The sequence below is a fragment of the Furipterus horrens genome, unplaced genomic scaffold (genome assembly GCF_987537825.1).
Source record: "Furipterus horrens unplaced genomic scaffold, mFurHor1.1.pri manual_scaffold_7, whole genome shotgun sequence".
Lineage (NCBI taxonomy): Eukaryota > Metazoa > Chordata > Mammalia > Chiroptera > Furipteridae > Furipterus > Furipterus horrens.
This window is the reverse complement of record NW_028327177.1, coordinates 71,299,660-71,319,532: the sequence shown is the minus strand read 5'-3', so window position 1 is coordinate 71,319,532 and position 19,873 is coordinate 71,299,660. Positions and strand designations below refer to the sequence as shown.

Sequence of the window (19,873 nt, the reverse complement as noted above, 5' to 3'; positions counted from 1 at the left end):
TGTAGCAGAAAGAAAGAAGGAACTCCTGCCATTTGCGACAACATGGATGGAACTAGAGAGAATTATGCTTAGTGAAATTAGCCAGGCAAAGAAAGAAAAATACCATATGATATCACCTAATACAGGAAACTAAAGAACAACACAAAGAAAGGAACTAAATAGAACAAAGAGCAGAATAGCAGTCAATAGGGGGGAGGGGAGAGGGAGAGAAGGGGGATAAGTAAGGGAAGGGTTTAATTAAAGAGCCTGTATAAAAGACTCATGGACATGGACAACGGGGAGGGATATGGTTGTGGGAGAGGGGGTGGGTTGGGTTGGGGAGAGAAATTAGGGGAACAGGGGACAACTGTAATTGAAAAACCAAAAAAAAAAAAAGATTAAATAATAAACAGAAAAAAAGAAAAAAGAAGAAGAAATGAATGAGCAATAAGTATATAAAATTCTTACCCCTGTGATAATTATGTAATAATCAAAGATCCATTCCATTAAATCTCAATGAAAACTACTTACCAAAAAAAAAAAAAAAAAAAAAAAGAATACTATTCCTGGAAAAACTAGCCTTAAAAATGAAAATGCCAGCCCTGGCTGCTATGGCTCTGTGGATTGAGCATCCGCCTGCGAGCCAAGTGTCGCTGGTTCGATTCCCAGTCAGGGCACGTTACTAGGTTGCCCATCAGGCCCCCAGTTGGGGGCGCGAGTGAGAGGCAACCACACAGTGATGTTTCTCTCCCACTCTTTCTCCTTTCCCCTCTCTCTAAAAATAAAATAAACAAACAAACAAATTAATTTTAAAAAAAGAATATACGATAAAATATTTTTTCATACAAACAAAAATGAGGGAGTTCATCACCACTAGACCTACCTTAGAAAAACTGCTAAATGGATTTCTTTAAATTGAAACAAAAATGTGCTAAATAGCTAAGTGAAAGCATATGAAAACATAACTTGCTGGTAAAGGTAAATATATAGTCAAATATAAAATAATGCCATACTCTAATGGTGGCATTTAAACTTCTTCTAACTCTAAAATAAAAGTTAAAAGACAACATATTAAAAATAACTATACCCATAAAACATTAATGGATACATATTATAAAATGAAGTAAACTCTGACTACGAGTACACAAAGGAGAGGGAAATAAAAATACGAAGTTTTAGTATGTAATTGAAATTAAGTTGTTATCACCTTAAGCAGAAAGATATTTTATGTGAGCCTCAAGGTAACAACAAAGGAAAATCTACATATACACAAAAGAAAAAGAATCAAAACAAATCACTATCAAAAATGAGATCAAATAACAAAGGAGGAAAAGAGAGGAAGAAATGACAAAACAACTTCAAATAAGACAGGAAACAATAACAAAATGGCAAAAGTAAGTCTTCATTTATCAGTAATTACTTTAAATGTAAGTGAAATAAACTACCCAATTAAAAAAATAAACAGAGTGGATGAGTGGGTTTTATTAAGTAAGAACCTGTGATATATTATCTATAAGAGATTCAGTTTAAATTTAAAGACACACATAATAACAGAAATAGCAAACAAATTCAGTAAAATTTTAGTTTTGGCAAGAAAAGAAACAGTCAACAAATAAAAAAAGGCAAGCCATATAAGGGAAAAATATTTGTAATTCTGTCAGATAAGAGATTAATATCAAAAATATATAAAGAATTAATACAAACCAATAACAAAAAAGTATCCAATTACAAAATGTCATAGAAGAACTAAATAGACACTTTTCCAAAGAGGATATCTAAATGGCCAACAGTACATGAGAAGATGGTCAACATCACTAATTATCAGAGAAAAGCAAATCAAAACCACAACGAGAAATCACCTTATACCTGTTAGAATGGCTATTATTAACAAGACAAGAAAGAGTAAGTGCTTTCCAAGATGTTGAAAAAATGGAACTCTTATACACTGTTAGTGGAAATGTAAACTGGTGCAGCCACTTTGAAAAATTAAAAGTAGGACTATTATATGTTCCAGCAATTTCACTTCTGATTATATATTCAGAGTAAATGAAAACAAGCTATAAAAGAGAGGTCTGAACTCCAATTTTTACAGCATTATTTATAATAGTCAAAATGTGAAAACAATAATCTGTCAGTGAATGAATGAAGAAATATATATACAATAGGGAGAGAGCCAAGATGGCAGAGCTGTTAAGTGGAAGCTATACTAACCTACTCCCAGGATTAATCTGGAATTACAACTAAACTGTAGAGAAATCATTCTGAATAACCAACTGAACACTAGATTGGTTATAGTCTTATAACCAAGGACAGACTGAAGAAACCACTTCACCACAATATGACTGGTAGAGAGTGAAAAAGAGGCATGAGATGACTGGCTGGGCTCCCATAGGTGGCAGCTGAAGTCCTGGGGGGGATATGTCAGCAGCCTGGGAGTTTTCTCTGAGAAGTGTGGGGTCTAAACCACAAGTCTGGGCTCCCCAGCTGACGGTAGCAGAGTTGGAAAAGGAACCCAGATAACATCCAGCTATGAAAAGTAGCAGTTTCTGCCTGTCAAGGAGAGACAGCTGGAGACTCAGAGACCCTCTTAAAAGGCCAATGATATTTCATTTGCAGCCATTTTCCCTGGGCTCTGGCAAAGGGTGGGCAGAGTGGACTAGAGATGCTTGAGGAGAGTCCATAGTTTGTGGCTCTGGGGACAGAACTGACATAACAGCTTCCAGGATCACTGTGCTAAGTCATTCCCCATATTGCAGAGGCTATCTTTCTCAGTCACATCACTCCCCTCCAAGTGGCATCAGCCTGAGGGGAAACAATACCCTGCCCACAGGAATTACTCTGCCCTACTCTGTGAAGTTTAAGCCAGGTGGCTGAGTATAGCCTGAGGATATATCAGTGACTGGTTTAATAACTCAGGTGGATCTCTGGGAGCTCTGACTTTAGCTGACCCTCTCCCAGGCAATGGTGCTGATAAAATTCAGCCTTGTTCTTTCTGCACACAAACAGGTCCAACAAAGGGAGCCGCAAGCTATGGATTACTGATAGCCCCAGGCCAGTCACAAGCAGCATCTGAGAAAGGCCTACACCAGAGTCTTTGCAGATTTACCTAATACACAGAAAGAAATACAAAGAAGCAGCCAAAAAGGGAACACAAATAAACAGACCCCAAATGAAAGAACAGGAGAATTCTCCAGAAAAACTAGATGAAGTAAAGGCAAATGACTTATAAGATAGAGTTTAGAGTAATGATTTCAAAGATACTAAACATCATAAAAAAAGACAAAAACCATAAAAATAACCAGACAGAAATAAAGAATGCAATATCTAAAATTAATAATACACTGGAAGGTATAGAAAATAGAAAAGTGAAGTAGAGAATCAAGTCATTGATTTGAAAGAAAAAAAAAAAAGAAAAACAAACACCTAAGCCAAACAGCAGAAAGAAAAGAAGAATTTTTAAAAGGAGGAGAGTTTAAGAAATGTTTTTGACAATATGAAGTGCAACAACATCCGCATCATGAGAATACCAGAGAGAAAAGAAAGTGAGCAAGGGAACAAGAACCTATTTGAAAAAGTAATGACCAAAAAATATCCCTAACCTGGTGAAGAAAAGACACAAAAGTCAAGGAAGCTCAGAGAGTCCTACATAAGGTGGACCCAAAGAAGCCTACAACAACACATTATAATAAAAATGACAAGACTTAAAGACAAGGAGAGAAACCTAAAAGCTTCAAGAGAAAAGAAGGTAGTTACCTAGAAGGGAACTCCAATTAGACTGTTATCTGATTTCTCAAGAGAAGTATTTCAGACCAGAAAGGAGTTGCATGAAATATTCAAGGTGATGAAAAGCAAGGACCAAAAACCAAGGGGAGGTAAGAAGCTTCCCAGAGAAGAAAAAGCTAAAGGAGTTTGTTAACACCAAGCCAGTACAAATTTCAAAGGACTTGCTTTAAGAAAAAGAAAAAGATAAATAAAAAAGTCAGAGAAAAATAGTCTAACAATAAAATGCACTAAATACATAACAATGCTCACCTAAAATGTAAATGGCTAAAGTGCTCCAAGCAAAAGACACAGGGTAGCTGTATGTATAGGAAAACAAGACCCATATATACACTGTTTCTAAGAGACCCACTTCAGACTGAAATACGCATACAGACTAAAAGTAAAGGAATGAAAAAAGGTTCATGCAAATTGAAAGAAAAAATAAAAGTTGGGCTAACAATACATATATAAAAAAAAAAAACAGACTTTAAGACATAGGCTATAGTAAGAGACAAAGAAGGATACTTATATAATGATAAAGGCAACAATTCAACAAGAGGATATAACTCTAGGAAACATTTATGCACCCAACATAGGAACACCTAAATATGTGAATCAAATTTAGATGGATATAAGGGGAGAGACTGACAGAAAAACAGTCATAGTTGGGGATTTTAACACCCCATTGATTTCAATCAATACATCTTCCAGGCAGAAAATCAACAAGGACTTAGAAGCCTTAAATGATACACTAAATCAAATGGATTTAATTGATATCTTCCAAGCATATCATCTCAAAGCAGCTCATAGAACATTTTCTAGGAGAGACCGCATGTTAGGAAAGAAAACAATTCTCAATAAATTTAAGAAGAACAAAATCATATCAAGCATCTTTTCTGACCACAATGCTGTGAAACTAGAAATCAATCACAAGAAGAACACTGAAAAACATGCAGACATAGAAGCAATCCTAAAAAGAAAGTCATAGCATTACAAGGCTATCTCAAAAAAAAAAAAAAGTTCAAATAAATAACTTAACTTTAAACTTGAAAGAACTTGGAAAATAACAACAAAGTCCAAAGTAAGTAGAAGGAAGGTGTTAATAAAGGTCAGAGCAGAAATAAAATACAGTCCAAAAAGTGATACAAAATATCAATGTATCCAAGAGTCAGTTTTTTGAAAAGATAAATAAGGGTGACAAAAATTTAAGTAGACTCATCAAGAAAAAAAATGAGAGAGAACTCAAATAAATAAAATCAGAAATGAAAGAGGATAAATAACAACTGACACCAAAAAAATAACTCAAAGACATGTACAACAAAGTGGAGATTGACTATAGGAGAAGGGGTGGGCTGAGTGTGGGGGGTGGGGAGAAATGGATGAAGAAGTGGGACAACTTAATAGAAAAACAATAAATAAATCAAAAATTTAAAGAAAGAAATACAATGATTGTAAGAAAGTATTATGAACAACTATATGCCAACAAACTGGACAATGTGGACAAAATGAATAAGTTCCTAAAAACATACAATCTTCCAAAACTAAATCAAGAAGATTCAGAAAATCTGAACACAGATTACACCTAATGAAATTGAAGCAGTAATTTTTAAAAATCTCTCAACAAATAAAAGCCCTGGGCCAGATGGCTTCATGGGTGAATTTTACCAAACATTCTGAGAGGAACTAACAGCTCTCCTTCTCAAATTATTTCATAAAACTCAAAAGGAGGAAAGACTTCAAAACTTATTTTACAAAGCCAGCATTACCCTAATGTCAAAACCAGATAAAGACACTACAAAGAAAGAAAAGTATATGTCAATGTCCCTTATGAACACAGATGCTAAATTCCTCAACAAAATATTTAAAAACCTGAATACAGCAATGAATCAAAAAGATATACACCATATCAAGTGGGCGCAGCATGTGCAAATCAATAATTTTGATTCACCACATAAACAAATGAAGGATAAAGACCACATGATTATATCAACAGATGCAGAATATGCATTTGGTAAAATCCAGCACCCATTTATGATAAAAAAAAATCTCAGCAAAGTGGGATTAGAGGGAACATAGTTAAACATAATAAGAGCCATATATGATGAATCTACTGCCAGCATCATATTCAATAGGCTGAAACCACAAGCACTCTCCTTAAGATCAGGAAAATGACAGGGATGTAGGCTTTCACCTTTCTTATTCAATATAGTATTGAAAGTCCTAGCCACTGCAAGCAGACAACATGAAGAAATAAAAGGCATTGAAATTAGAAATAAAGAAGTAAAACTGTTTTTATTTGCGGATGACATGATACTGCCATAGAGAACTCTGAAGATTCCATCAAGAAATACTAGAACTGATAACTGAATTCAGCAAAGTAATAGGATGAAAAAAATCAATATCCAGAAATCAGTTGCATTTTAATATGTCAATAATGAACTAACAAAAAGGGAAATTAAGAAAAATATTATAGTCATAATTGCTTCAAAAAAATAAAATACTTAGGAATAAACCTAACTAAGGATGTAAAGGGCTTATACCCAGAAAATTATAGGGCACTGTAGAAAGAAATTGAAAATACAAATAAATGGAGCCACATACCATGCTCATGGGTAAGAAGAATTAACATCATTAAAATGTCCACACAACCCAAAGCAAACTATAAATTCAATGCAATTCCTATCAAAATTCCAATGACATATTTCACATAACCAGAACAAATATTTCAAAAATTTATATGGATCCAAAAAAGCCAATAGTGACAGAGATCCTGAGAAAAAAGAAGGAAGTTATAGGAATCATGCTACTTAATATCAAACTATATTTTAGAATCAAAATAGCATGGTACTAGCAGAAAAACAGACACATAGATCCATAGAACAGAATAGAGAGCACAGAAATAAACCCACACATGTATAGTCAATTAATATTTGACAGAAGAAGCAAGCTCATACAATGGGCTAAGGATAGTTTACTTAATAAATGTTTTAGGGAAAATTGGACAATACATGCAGAAAAAAGGGAACTAGACTATTTTCTTACATCACACATAAAAATAAACTCAAAATAGATTCAAGACTTAAACGTTAGACCCAATACCATAAATATCCTACAAGAAAACATAGTAAGAAAAATCTCAGACATTGCTGATTGCAATATATTATTGGATATATCACCCCAGGCAAGGTAAACAAAAAAAAAATCAACATAATAAAAAGACAATCTACAGAATGGGAGACAAATTTAGTGATACATCTGATAAGGAGTTAATTTCCAAAATTTATGAAGAACTTACAAAACTCAACACCAAAAATACAACCAATTTAAAAACTGGAAAGGACTTAAATAGACATTTATTTAAAGAGGACATACAGATAGAAAATAGACATGAAAAAGATGCTCAACATCACTAATCATCAGAGATTGCAAATTAAAGCTACAATAAGACATCACCTCACATCTGTCAGAAAAGCTATCATCAATAAATCAACAAAAAACAAGCACCAGGGAGGATGTGGAGAAAGGGGAACTTTTTGCACTGCTGGAGGGAATGTAGATTGGTGCAGCCATCACAGGAAGCAGTATGGAGATACCTCAAAAAGGAGGGACTGAGCAAAAAGGAAAAAGAACTTTTGGACATGTACAACAGTGTGATAATTGCTAGGGGATATAAGAAGTTAAATAGTAATGGATAAATACAATAAAAGTTTTAAAAGAAAATAAAACCAGAGACCAACTCCTGGAGCTCGGCTCAGCGGGACTAAGGGCACGGGCACGCGAGCGCGAAAACACCTCAGCCCAGGGACAATAGGCGCCAATCGCGGGGCAAGTTCTCGGGCCGCCCACGCGCATGCAAGGACGCGCACAGGGACACCTCGGCGCAAACGCAGAAACACCTCGGCCTGGCAACAATAGGCGCCAACCGCGGGGCAAACTCTCGGGCCGCCCTGCCCATGAAGGGGCTCACGTGCAAGGACACCTGAACTGGCTCCAGAGGGCAGCAAGGGAGTGCGCCCTGCCGGCAACCACGGGCGCACACCATTGTGGCAACTGCAGGCGCACACCATTGCTGCAAGAAACAAGAACCTATGAACCGTCCTACTAGACCAGCTGCGGACACAGAAAAAGAAGGTGACACACCAAGGCTAAAACGGAGTAAAAACATCCGGTTTTTTTTTTTTCAATTTTTTTTCTCTCTTTCTTCTTTCTGTATTTCTTCTTTATTCTTTCTTTTCTTTCTTCTCTTTTCTTGGGTTTTTTGGCGTTTTTTTGTGTTTTTTTTTTTTCAATTTTTTCTCTCTCTTCTTTCTTTCTTCTTTCTTCTTTCTTTTCTTTTTTCCTTTCTTCTTTTCCTTCTTCTCTTTTCTTGGTTCTTTTTGGGGGGGTTTCCTCCCCTTCCAAAAAGGAAAACAAACTTTACTTCTAACGTGTTGCATATAACCTCTCCTTCTCATCCTTTCTCTTTAATCATTGTTTATTTGTTTGTGTGTCTAGTTTAGCCCCCCTAACACTCTAAATAATAGAATATAATTACTATATAAACCCAATACAATACAATCCCACTTTCTTACTATATTATGCATTTTTCCATCCTTTTCTTCTATTTTTATTAACATACAATGTAAATATTACCTACTGGCTTGCATAGTCTCAACTATTATTAATCTATCACCCCCTCTATCAAAAATTATATTTTTCCTTCCTAAAAACAACTCTTATGTATCCTTCTTATAGTATAAAAGCTCTAATCTCTTTACATTTATATTAATAAGGGCTCGTTGGCTGACGATAGCGGGATAGAGGGTGGGGGATACTTTTTGAGGGTGTGGTTCTCCTGCCTGGGCTGTGTGTTTATGTCTTTAACAGCATATCCACAAAAGAACTCAAGACAAAGTGGATAGAGTGACTCTCAACCAACTAGCCAGAAGGAAGGTCCTACCAAAGAACATCAGAAATATAACCAAAAAGCATAAACAAATGACATAAAGGGTAACTCAAGAACATCAGGCTCAGGATATCAAAGAGACTGCACCACTGAAACCCCCAGATCTCCCATAAAGAATCTCACACCACAAAGGAGGGAAGTCAAAGCAGACCGCCCACCCAAAAAACAAACAAATAAATAAATAAATAAAAACAAAAAGAATCCAACATGGTAAGATGCAAAAATAACCCCTCAATGAAGAGAAAAGAGGAATCTTCAGAAAGAGAGATAGATGAAATAGACATAGCCCAAATGTCAGATATGGAATTCAAAACAATGGTGGTAAAGAAGTTCAATATACTTGACATCCTTTAAAACAACTATGACAAACTCCAAGGAAGTTACCAGCAGCTCCAAGAAAATTACAGGGAACTTGCAGAGAACTACACCAGTATAAAAAAAGATATAGAGACTGTTGACAAGAACCAGGAAGAACTGAAGAATTCAATCTCTGAACTGAAAAACACAGTAGAATCAGTCAAAAGCAGACTAAATGAAGCAGAGGATCGGATTAGTAAGTTAGAAGATAATGTAGAGAAAAACTCCCAGAGAATACAGCAAAATGAAAAAAGATTGAAAAAATATGAACAAGATGTAAGGGAATTACAGGATAGCATGATAAGAAATAATATCAGGATCATCGGAATTAGAGAGGGAGAAGAAAAGGAGCATGGAATTGAAAAACTGATAGGAGAAATAGTGACAGAAAATTTTCCCAACCTGATGAGAGAAAAAGTTGTACAAGTTCAGGAAGCACAGAGAGTTCCAATGAAGAGGAACCCCCCAAAACCCACTCCAAGGCACGTCATAATTAAAATGGCAACATTCCAAGACAAAGAGAGATTCCTAAAAGCAGCAATAGAAGAACAGCAAATAATATACAAGGGAGCTCCGATAAGGCTATCAACCGATTTCTCAACAGAAACATTACAAGCCAGAAGGGAATGGTCAAAAATATTTCAAGAAATGAAAAACAAAGGCCTACAACCAAGAATACTCTACCCGGCAAGGCTCTCATTCAAAATAGAAGGTGAAATAAGGAGTTTCTCAGACAAAGGAAGACTGAAAGAATACATCTCCACCAAAGCAGCATTGTAAGAGATGCTAAAGGGAGTGTTCTAAGAAAAAAGAAGAAAAAAAAAAAAGAGAGAGAGGAGAGGAACAGAGGTACAAAGGGCAATGAATAAATACACGTCAATAATAACCTTGAATGTAAATGGATTAAATGCTCCAATTAAAAGAAATAGGGTTACGGAATGGATAAGGAATCAGGACCCACATATTTGCTGTCTACAAGAAACACACCTGAAAACAGAAGATTTACACAGACTGAAAGTAAAGGGATATAAAAAAATATTCCAAGCAAACGGACTGGAAAAAAAAGCCGGGGTAGCAGTCCTCCTATCAGACAAAATGGATTTCAAAGCAAGGGCAATAAAAGGAGACAAAGAAGGACATTTCATAATACTTAAAGGAACAATCCATCAAGAAGATATGACTTTGATAAACATATATGCACCCAACATAGGAGCACCCAAATATATAAAGCAAATACTAGAAGACCACAAGAAGGATATCAACAATAACACACTCATAGTAGTGGACTTCAACACTCCATTATCAACAATAGACAGATCATCAAAGCAAAGAAAAACCAAGGATATACAGGCATTGAACAACACACTAAACCACATGGATCTAACTGATATACATAGAATTTTCCACCCTAAAGAAGCAAAATATACATTCTTTTCAAAAGCACATGGGACATTTTCAAAGAAAGACCACATGATAGGACACAAAACAAGCCTCAACAAATTCAAGAAAATTGAAATCATATCAAACATCTTTTCAGATCACAATGCCTTGAAACTAGAAATCAACCTCAGAGAAAAAAATCAAAGACACCCAAACTCATGGAGAATGAAAAACATGCTATTAAATAATGAATGGGTTAACAATGACATCAAGGAAGAAATCAAAAAGTTTCTGGAAACTAATGATAATGAGCACACAACAGCCCAAAACCTGTGGGACACAGCAAAAGCAGTCCTAAGAGGGAAGTTCATAGCAATACAGGCATATCTGAAAAGGCTAGAAGATTCTCAAATAAAAAACCTACCCATAAAGCTACAAGAACTAGAACAACAACAACAAAGAAAGCCTAGGGCAAGAAGAAGGAACGAAATCATCAAGATCAGAGCAGAACTAAATGACATAGAGACTAAACAAACAATCCAAAAGATCAACAAAACTAGGAGCTGGTTCTTCAAAAAAAAATAAACAAAATCGACAAGCCTCTAGCCAGTCTAATCAAGAAAAAAAGAGAGAAGACAAAAAAAAACAAAATCAGAAATGAAAGAGGAGAAATCACGACTGATACCACAGAAATACAAATGATAGTTAGAAATTACTACAGACAACTGTATGACAAGAAATTTGACAATCTACAAGAAATGAACAAATTTCTAGAAACACAGGACCTTCTAAAACTGAATCAAGAAGAAGTGGAAAGTCTCAACAGACCAATAACAAAGAAGGAAATTGAAACAGTAACCCCAAATCTCCCTGCACACAAAAGCCCTGGACTGGATGGCTTCACAGGCGAATTCTACAAAACATTCAGGGAAGAACTAACTCGTATCCTCCTCAAACTGTTCCAAAAAATCCAAGAAGAGGGGAAAATCTCAAACTCTTTCTATGAAGCCAGTATTATCCTAATCCCCAAACCAAGTCAAGACACAACAAGGAAAGAAAACTACAGGCCAATATCACTGATGAACATAGATGCTAAAATCCTCAATAAAATATTGGCAAACAGGATCCAGCAATACATCAAGAAGATCATACATCACATCAAGGGGGCTTCATTCCAGGGATGCAAGGATGGTTTAATATTCACAAATCAATAAATATAATACATCACCTAAACAAAATGAAAGACAAAAATCTCATGATCATATCAATAGATGCAGAAAAAAAAAATTGATAAAGTACAACACCCAATTATGATGAAAAGACTCAGCAAAATGGGAATAGAGGGAGCATACCTTAACATCATTAAGGCTATATATGAGAAGCCTGAGGCGAACATCATACTCAATGGACAAAAACTGAAGGCATTCCCCCTGAACTCAGGAACTAGACAAGGTTGTCCACTCTCTCCACTCCTTTACAACATAGTGTTGGAAGTCCTAGCCACAGTAATCAGACAAGAAAAAGAAATAAAAGGCATCCAAATTGGGAAAGAGGAAGTAAAACTTTCATTATATGCAGATGACATGATAGTACACCTAGAAAATCCTATAAACTCCACTAAAAGATTACTCGATATAATAAGTGAATTTGGCAAAATCGCAGGGTACAAAATAAATATACAGAAATCTAAGGCATTTCTGTACACCAACAATAAAATATCAGAGACAGAGACAAAAAAGAAAATACCATTTACTATAGCAACAAGAAAAATAAAGTACCTAGGAGTAAACTTAACCAAAGAGATAAAAGACCTGTACTCGGAAAGTTACATAACATTGAAGAAAGAAATTAAGGAAGATACAACTAAATGGAAGCAAATACCATGTTCTTGGATGGGAAGAATCAACATCATCAAAATGGCCATACTACCCAAAGCAATTTACAGATTCAATGCAATCCCTATTAAAATACCAATGACATATTTCACAGACCTAGAACAAATACTCCATAAATTCATATGGAACCAAAAAAGACCCCAAATAGCAAAAGCAATCTTGAGACAGAAGAACACAGCAGGAGGAATCACAACACCAGATATCAAACAATACTACAAAGCCATTGTAATCAAAACAGTCTGGTACTGGCATAAGAACAGACATATAGATCAGTGGAACAGAATAGAGAGTCCAGAAATAAACCCAGGCCTCTATGGTCAACTAATATTTGGTAAAGGAGGAAGGAACATAAAATGGAGTGAGAAGAGCCTCTTTAACAAATGGTGCTGGGAGAACTGGACAGGGATGTGCAAAAAAATGAAACTAGACCACCAACTTACACCACACATGAGAAGAAACTGAAGATGGATCAAAGACTTAAATGTAAGCTGTGACACCATAAAACTCCTAGAGGAAAACATAGGCAAGAAAATATCAGATATCTCACGTAACAATTTCTTCACGAATACATATCCTAAAGCAAGAGAAATAAAGGAAAAAAATAAATAAATTGGATTACATCAAACTAAAGAGTTTCTGTTCAGCAAAAGAAAACATGAGCAAGATGAAAAGGAAACCAACCATATGGGAAAACATATTTGCCAATGACATCACAGACAGGAGACTGATTTCCAAAATATATAAAGAGCTTATATGACTCAACATCAAGAAAACAAACAACCCAATTAAAAAATGGGCAAAGGACCTGAACAAACACTTCTTTGAAGAGGACATACAGAAGGTCCATAGACACATGAAAAAATGCTCAACATCATTAGCCATCAGGGAGATGCAAATAAAAACCGCAATGAGATACCATTTTAAACCAGTCAGAATGGCCATCATCAACAAATCAACAAACAACAAATGCTGCCGAGGATGTGGAGAAACGGGAACCCTACTGCACTGTTGGTGGGAATGCAGACTGGTGCAGCCACTATGGAGAACAGTATGGAATTACCTCAAAAGATTAAAAATGGAACTGCCTTTTGAACCAGCGACTCCACTACTAGGATTATACCGGAAGAATCTTGAAACACTAATTCAAAAGAACTTATGCATTCCTATGTTCATTGCAGCACTGTTTACAATAGCTAAGTGCTGGAAACAACCTAAGTGCCCATCTGTAGATGAGTGGATCAAAATACAGTGGTACATTTACACAGTGGAATAGTATGTAGCAGAAAGAAAGAAGGAACTCCTGCCATTTGCGACAACATGGATGGAACTAGAGAGAATTATGCTTAGTGAAATTAGCCAGACAAAGAAAGAAAAATACCATGTGATATCACCTAATACAGGAAACTAAAGAACAACACAAAGAAAGGAACTAAATAGAACAAAGAGCAGAATAGCAGTCAATAGGGAGGAGGGGAGAGGGAGAGAAGGGGGATAAGTAAGGGAAGGCTTTAGTCAAAGAACCCGTATAAATGACTCATGGACATGGACAACGGGGAGGGATATGATTGTGGGAGAGGGGGTGTGTTGGGTGGGAGAGAGAAATTGTGGCAAAAGGGGACAAGTGTAATTGAAACACCAAAAATAAAAAATAAATATAAAGAAAGAGAAAAAAAGAAAATAAAACCAAAAAAGAAATGTATATACAAAACATACAATAGAATATTATTCAGCTATAAAAAAACATGAATTCTTTCCATTTGCAACAACATGGATAGAGCTTTCATGGCACTAGGCTAAAATGAAATAAGTTGGGTTGAAAAAGAACAAGAATGTATGCTCTCACATATGTGGAACTTTAAAATCTGGGTATATAAAGTTCCATCATAGCCATCTGAAATAAATGTAGTAAATGGAGAAATAATTTAGGTAAAAACACAGAGTACAATGGTGGCTACCAGGAGTGGGTGATGAGTCCTGGATATCTACTGCACAGCACAGGAACTATACTCAACAATACTCATAAAATTCAAAGTTGCTGAAGACAAAATCTTAATTGTTCTTATCACAAAAAAATAAATGGCAGACTTCCAGCCAAGATGGAGGTGTAGGCAGACATGCTGCATCTCCCTCCATAAATAAGAGGGAATACAACTACTTCAAAACTAGAAAGAACCAGAAAATCAAAGTGCGTGGAAGTCCAGCAAACAAAGATAAAGAAGCAATACTCATTCAGATAGATAGGAGGGGTGAAGCCGGGATGGAGAGAATGTGGTGTGGTGGCGGCAGCAGTGGCGGCAGTGGCAGACCAGCAGAAAGTGCAGTAACACATTTTAAAAAGTCAGAAGGGACACCTGGGGATTGTTCCCAGCTCCTGACCAGATCACGCAGCTCACTGTCTCAGCATCGAGGAAAATCAAGCCTCATTGCTTCTGACTGTGTAGGCCAGTGGGGGTTGGGGTGGAGGAAGAAACTGGCAGTCTTTCAGCAGAGTCTGATTGTTTAAAGGGCCCCACAGACCTAGAACATCCGCAGACCCACCCACTCTGGGAATGACGGCCAGGGCAACAGCTAGAGGGGCACCAGTCCAATAAGGAAGTGAGAAGTGCCTGGAAAAGGGGCAAGTGCTGGGCAGGCAGCATTGTTCCCTCTCGGACCCCTCCCCCACATACAGCGCCACAATGTAGTGAAACAGGTCACCCTTACAGTGTAACAGGAGCGTCAGCTCTACCTGGGACATGGAAGCAAACAAACACAGGAACCTGTCATAATGAGGAGATAGAGAAGTATGGCCCAAAAGGGGGAACGGACCAAGGTTCCAGTGGGAGAACTAAGCGATGAGGATATAACTAACCTAACAGATGAGGAGATAGAAAATCTAACAGAGGCAGAGTCCAAAACACTGGTGATAAAGATGCTCACAGACTTGACAGATATGCTTGAGTATGGCAGATGCATAAGGGAAGAAGTGAAGTCTATGCTAAATGAAACGAAGGGAAATCCACACAAAACCAATGGTGAAGGGAAGGAAACCGGGGTTCAAATCAATGATTTGGAACATAAGGAAGAAAAAAAAACAGTCAACTAGTGCAGAATGAGGAAGCAAGAATTGAAAAAAATGAGAAAAACGTCCCAAATTTTGTGAATGTGATGGACATAAAGGTCTCGGAAGCACAGAGAGTCCCGGACGAGCTGGACCCAGAGGGGACCACACCAGGACGCATCATGATTGAGGTGCCAAAGGTGAAAGATAAAGAGAAAGTCCTGGGGGCAGTAAGAGAGAGGTGAAGAGTTGCCTACAGGGGGGTGCCTATAGCACTATCAGCTGATTTCTCAGAGGACACTTTGCAGGCAGGAAGGGACTGGCAAGCAGTATTTAATGTGATGAAAGGCAACCTGCAGCCAGGATTACCGTATCCAGCAAAGCTATCATTTAGAATGGAAGGGCAGATGAAATGCTTTCCAGACAAGGTAAAGCTAAAGGAGCTCATCATCACCAAGCCATTATTATATAAAATGTCAAAGGGACTTACTTAAGAAAAAGAAGATCAAAACTGTGAACACTAAAATGACAACAAACTCACAACTATCAACAACTGAATCTAAAAAATAAAAACAAAATCCAACTAAGCAAAGCAAGATAGGAACAGAATCATAGGTATGGAGGGTTATCAGCTGGGAGGGGGAAGGGGAGAAATGGGGTTATGGTGCAGGGATTAAGAAGCATAATTTGTTGGTACAAAGTACACAGGGGAAAGTTAAGAATAATATAGGAAAGGGTGAAGCCAAAAACTCGTATGCACGACCCACGGACATGAACTAAGGGGCGTGGGATTACTGGAGGGAAGGGGGATACTGGGCAGAGGGAGGCAAAGGGAAAAAAACTGGAACTACTGTAACAACATAATCAATAAAATATACTTAAGAAAAAAGAAATAGCAATCATGTGATACAAGACAGGTGTTAGCTAAAGCTACATTGGTAAACATAATGCAGTATATAAATGTATCAGTAAATATGCTATACATCTTATACTTAACAATATTATATGTCAACTGTGTTTTAACAAAAAATAAATTTTACTTTATAAAAAGTTTTAAAAGTTCATACTATCTCACTTAGTATAATATTCTGTCCATCATGTTGGAAAAGCTAAGAGGTCCTTCTTTCTTTCTGCTGCATAGTATTCCATTGTTTAAACGTACCACAGTTTTTTGATCCGCTCATTTACTGATGGACTCTTAGGCTGCTTCCAACACTTGGCTATTGTAAATAGTGCTGCTGTGATAATAAGGGTACATAAGTTCTTTTGAATTGGTGTTTCTGGATTCTTATGGTATATTCCAAGCAGTGGAATTACTGGATCAAAAGGTGGTTCCATCTTTAATTTTTTGAGGAAATTCCATACTGTTATCCACAGTGGCTTACCTAGTCTGCATTTCTACTAGCAGTTTACTAGGGTTCCATTTTCTCCACATTCTCACCAGCACTTGTTATTTGTTGAGTTATTAATGACAGCCATTCTGACAGGTGTATTGAGAATATTATGCTAAATGAAATAAACAAGTCAATGAAAGACAAGTATCATATGATTCAACATGTAACAGGTATCTAATAAACAAACCAACAAGTAAAATAGAACCAGAGATATGGAAACATGGAAACATGGAAGACAGTGGCCAGAGGGGAGGAGTGGGGAAATATTAGTAAAATGAACAGAAAGGAACTAGTCAAAGAACACGTATGAATAACCCATGGATGTAGCAATGGTGTTGGGATTGACTGAGGGATTAGGGGGTGGGCTTGGCAGAGGGCAAAGGGGGAAAATTTGGGACAACTGTAATAGAATAGCAATAAAAAATAAATTTTATAAAATACTCAAGTGAATAATAAAATCTTACTGATATTAAAATAAAAAGGAACAGAATTTTAAAAATTAAATTAAATAAATAAAATTAAATGTCCATGCTATCAAAAATTATGTTCAGATTCAATGCAATCCCTATCAAAATATCAGTGACATAATTTACAGTAATATAAAGAAACAATTCTGCCCTGACTGGTGTGTCTCAGTGGGTTGAGTGCCAGCCTGTGAGCCTGAAGGTCATCAGTTCAATTCCTGGTAAGGGCAAATGCCTGGGTTTTGGGCCAGGTCCCCAGTTGGGGTGTGTGAGAGGCAACTGATGATGTTTCTCTCATGCATGGATGCTTCTATCCCTCTCTTTCTCTCTCCCTTCCCCTTTAAGAAATAAATAAAAAATTTAAAAAATTTTAAAACCTTATGACACCACAGAAGATTCTTAATATCTGAAACAATCTTGCAAAAGAACAAAGCTGGAATCATCACACTTCTTGATTTCAAACCATGATGATATCAAACTATTGTCATGGGCCACTTCATGACAGGGTATGTTCTGAAAAAAGTGTCCTTAGGTGATTTAGTCATTGTGTGAATATCATGGAGGGCTCTTAGACCTGAATGGTGTAACCTATGACACACCTAAGCTGTATTATTTTAGCTATCCTGGGTCTTTTGTGATTCCACAGTGTTAAATAATTATGTCTAATTGGTTTCTTTGGCTCTTTTATATTCTGAACATTTTGACCACCCTACATCTAAAACTGCATTTTGAACCATGATTCTAGGCAAAGCAGATCTAACCACAGAAATCCAGAGAGATAATAAACTTTTATTTTTTGACCATCTGGTAGTCTTGGAATATTACCGATAAGCAAGACTTTTTTCCCTGAAATAATATCATTTATTTGCCCTCATTTTCTTATGTTTGGGAAAAGAAAATATATTCCACCTGGGTGCACTGTGTGGTGCTTGCATATTCTCCCCTTTTCTGGATTTTCTCATAGGACCCAGGTTTCTTCCCACATCCCAAAGATAAGCAGGTGAGAATTCATGTCTAAATAGCCTGAGTGGGTGTGACTATGAGTGGGCCCTGTGATGTAAGGGCTTCCTGTCTAGGGTTGTCTCCCATATTGAGCTGCTCAGAAAGGCTCCTGTCACCTACAACCCTTAACTGGAATAAGTGAGGTGGAAAGTAATCTTACCTGCTTTTATTTACTCCTTAAATTACAAAAAAAAAAAAAAAATGTGTGTATAGCTCACATTTATTTCAGTGTTTAATATTAGAAGTGTTGAGTGATGTTTTTGTGACCAGAAATAGGCAATAGTAGCTTAACTCTTGGCTATATAAATTAGCCTATGGCTAAATTTTATCACAGTATCCAAGAACATATGAATGATGTTAAGTGAGATTTACTGTAACTTATTAAGGGCCTCCCCTCCCTTCCCTGGAAGTCTCTAGGCCACTTTTTCTGCTTGTAGATCTTGTGTGGTAGCCTCAAGAAAATGGATGGGGTCAGGAGCAATAAGCACTGCTCAATGAGACTCATAAGGTGGCTGTAACTATCTTCCTCATATTGCATAAACACAGCCTGCAGATTCAGCCCAAATTCTCCTGAAAGATCTGGCATTGCAGACACTGAGCCAACCAGCTGCATTTGTTGTCCTGGATGTCAGTGCCAATCTTGCCTGTCACACTGAAGTACCCAAAGGGGTCAAGGTAATCATCCTGAATCTGAAAGGGCTCCCCATCTCCAGCAGGATATTCTTGGCATTGGCATATTACTTCTCTCTGTCAAGGCCTGTCACATACATATCAGCACCTACAGGAATGTAGAAGGAGTAGAAAGCTATCTTATAGTTAATAGATTTGTACCTTTTTTCAGTGAATCTACCAAGATCCATGTTGCCTTGTGGAGCTGTGGTAAGGTACAGGGTCTGTCTAATCTCAGTCTGATAGGAAGTCTGCAGGAAAAGCTTGATCAGGTTCAGGTAATAGGACTTGTCTCAGCAGTAGACCTTCAGTAATCAGTAGATACATGCTTCCAGAAGCATAGCATCATCGATGGCATCCAAACCTACGCCTGACTTCTGATACCAACAGATCTGCCCCAGTCAGGTGAAGGGGTGAATGCATAATGCCATCTGACACCAGGAAGAAAGCTTGTAACAGTTCCACACATCAGCCCACAGTCATGGCCCACTAGAGACTATCAGCATCCAGCTTTCTTGGTTCCACCAGATCCTAGAATGTTATCAGCACTGTCATACCTTGCTGGTACTTGCCTCCAATGACATCATGCTCCAGGACTTTCGTGAGCTTGGCAATAGCATCTTCTATTTCTGGGTGTCCCATGTCATGTTTGGTAAGGACCCTAACAATCTCGGAGAAGTGCTGGATGAAATTCTGTTTTTTTAGTCATAAACATCCAATTTCTGCTCTCCACTCATTCTGAGGGAGGAGTAAAGTACTCTGTTGCTGGATGCGAGTTCTTGGCCAAGATTTTCTGATTATAATGGAATCAACCTTTTTTAACCACATTTAATTAATTATTTTTTAGTTTAATCTTTATTGTAGTCTTTCAGTTACCATTTAGTCTCCTTATACTTCCCTCCCCCCAGCAGTCACTACACTTTTGCCCATGTCTACTAGTCCTTTTTCCTTTTTGTTCATTCCCTCCAACCCCTAATGTCTCCCCC

The 19,873-nt window shown here is 37.1% G+C and overlaps 1 protein-coding gene and 1 pseudogene across 1 annotated transcript in view; both read right to left on the bottom strand.

Annotated features, from left to right (window-relative positions):
- CNBD1 (cyclic nucleotide binding domain containing 1) overlaps positions 1-19,873 on the bottom strand; it is a 396,422-nt gene that overhangs the window by 91,981 nt on the left and 284,568 nt on the right.
- LOC150004631 (farnesyl pyrophosphate synthase pseudogene) lies at positions 18,547-19,624 on the bottom strand (annotated as a pseudogene).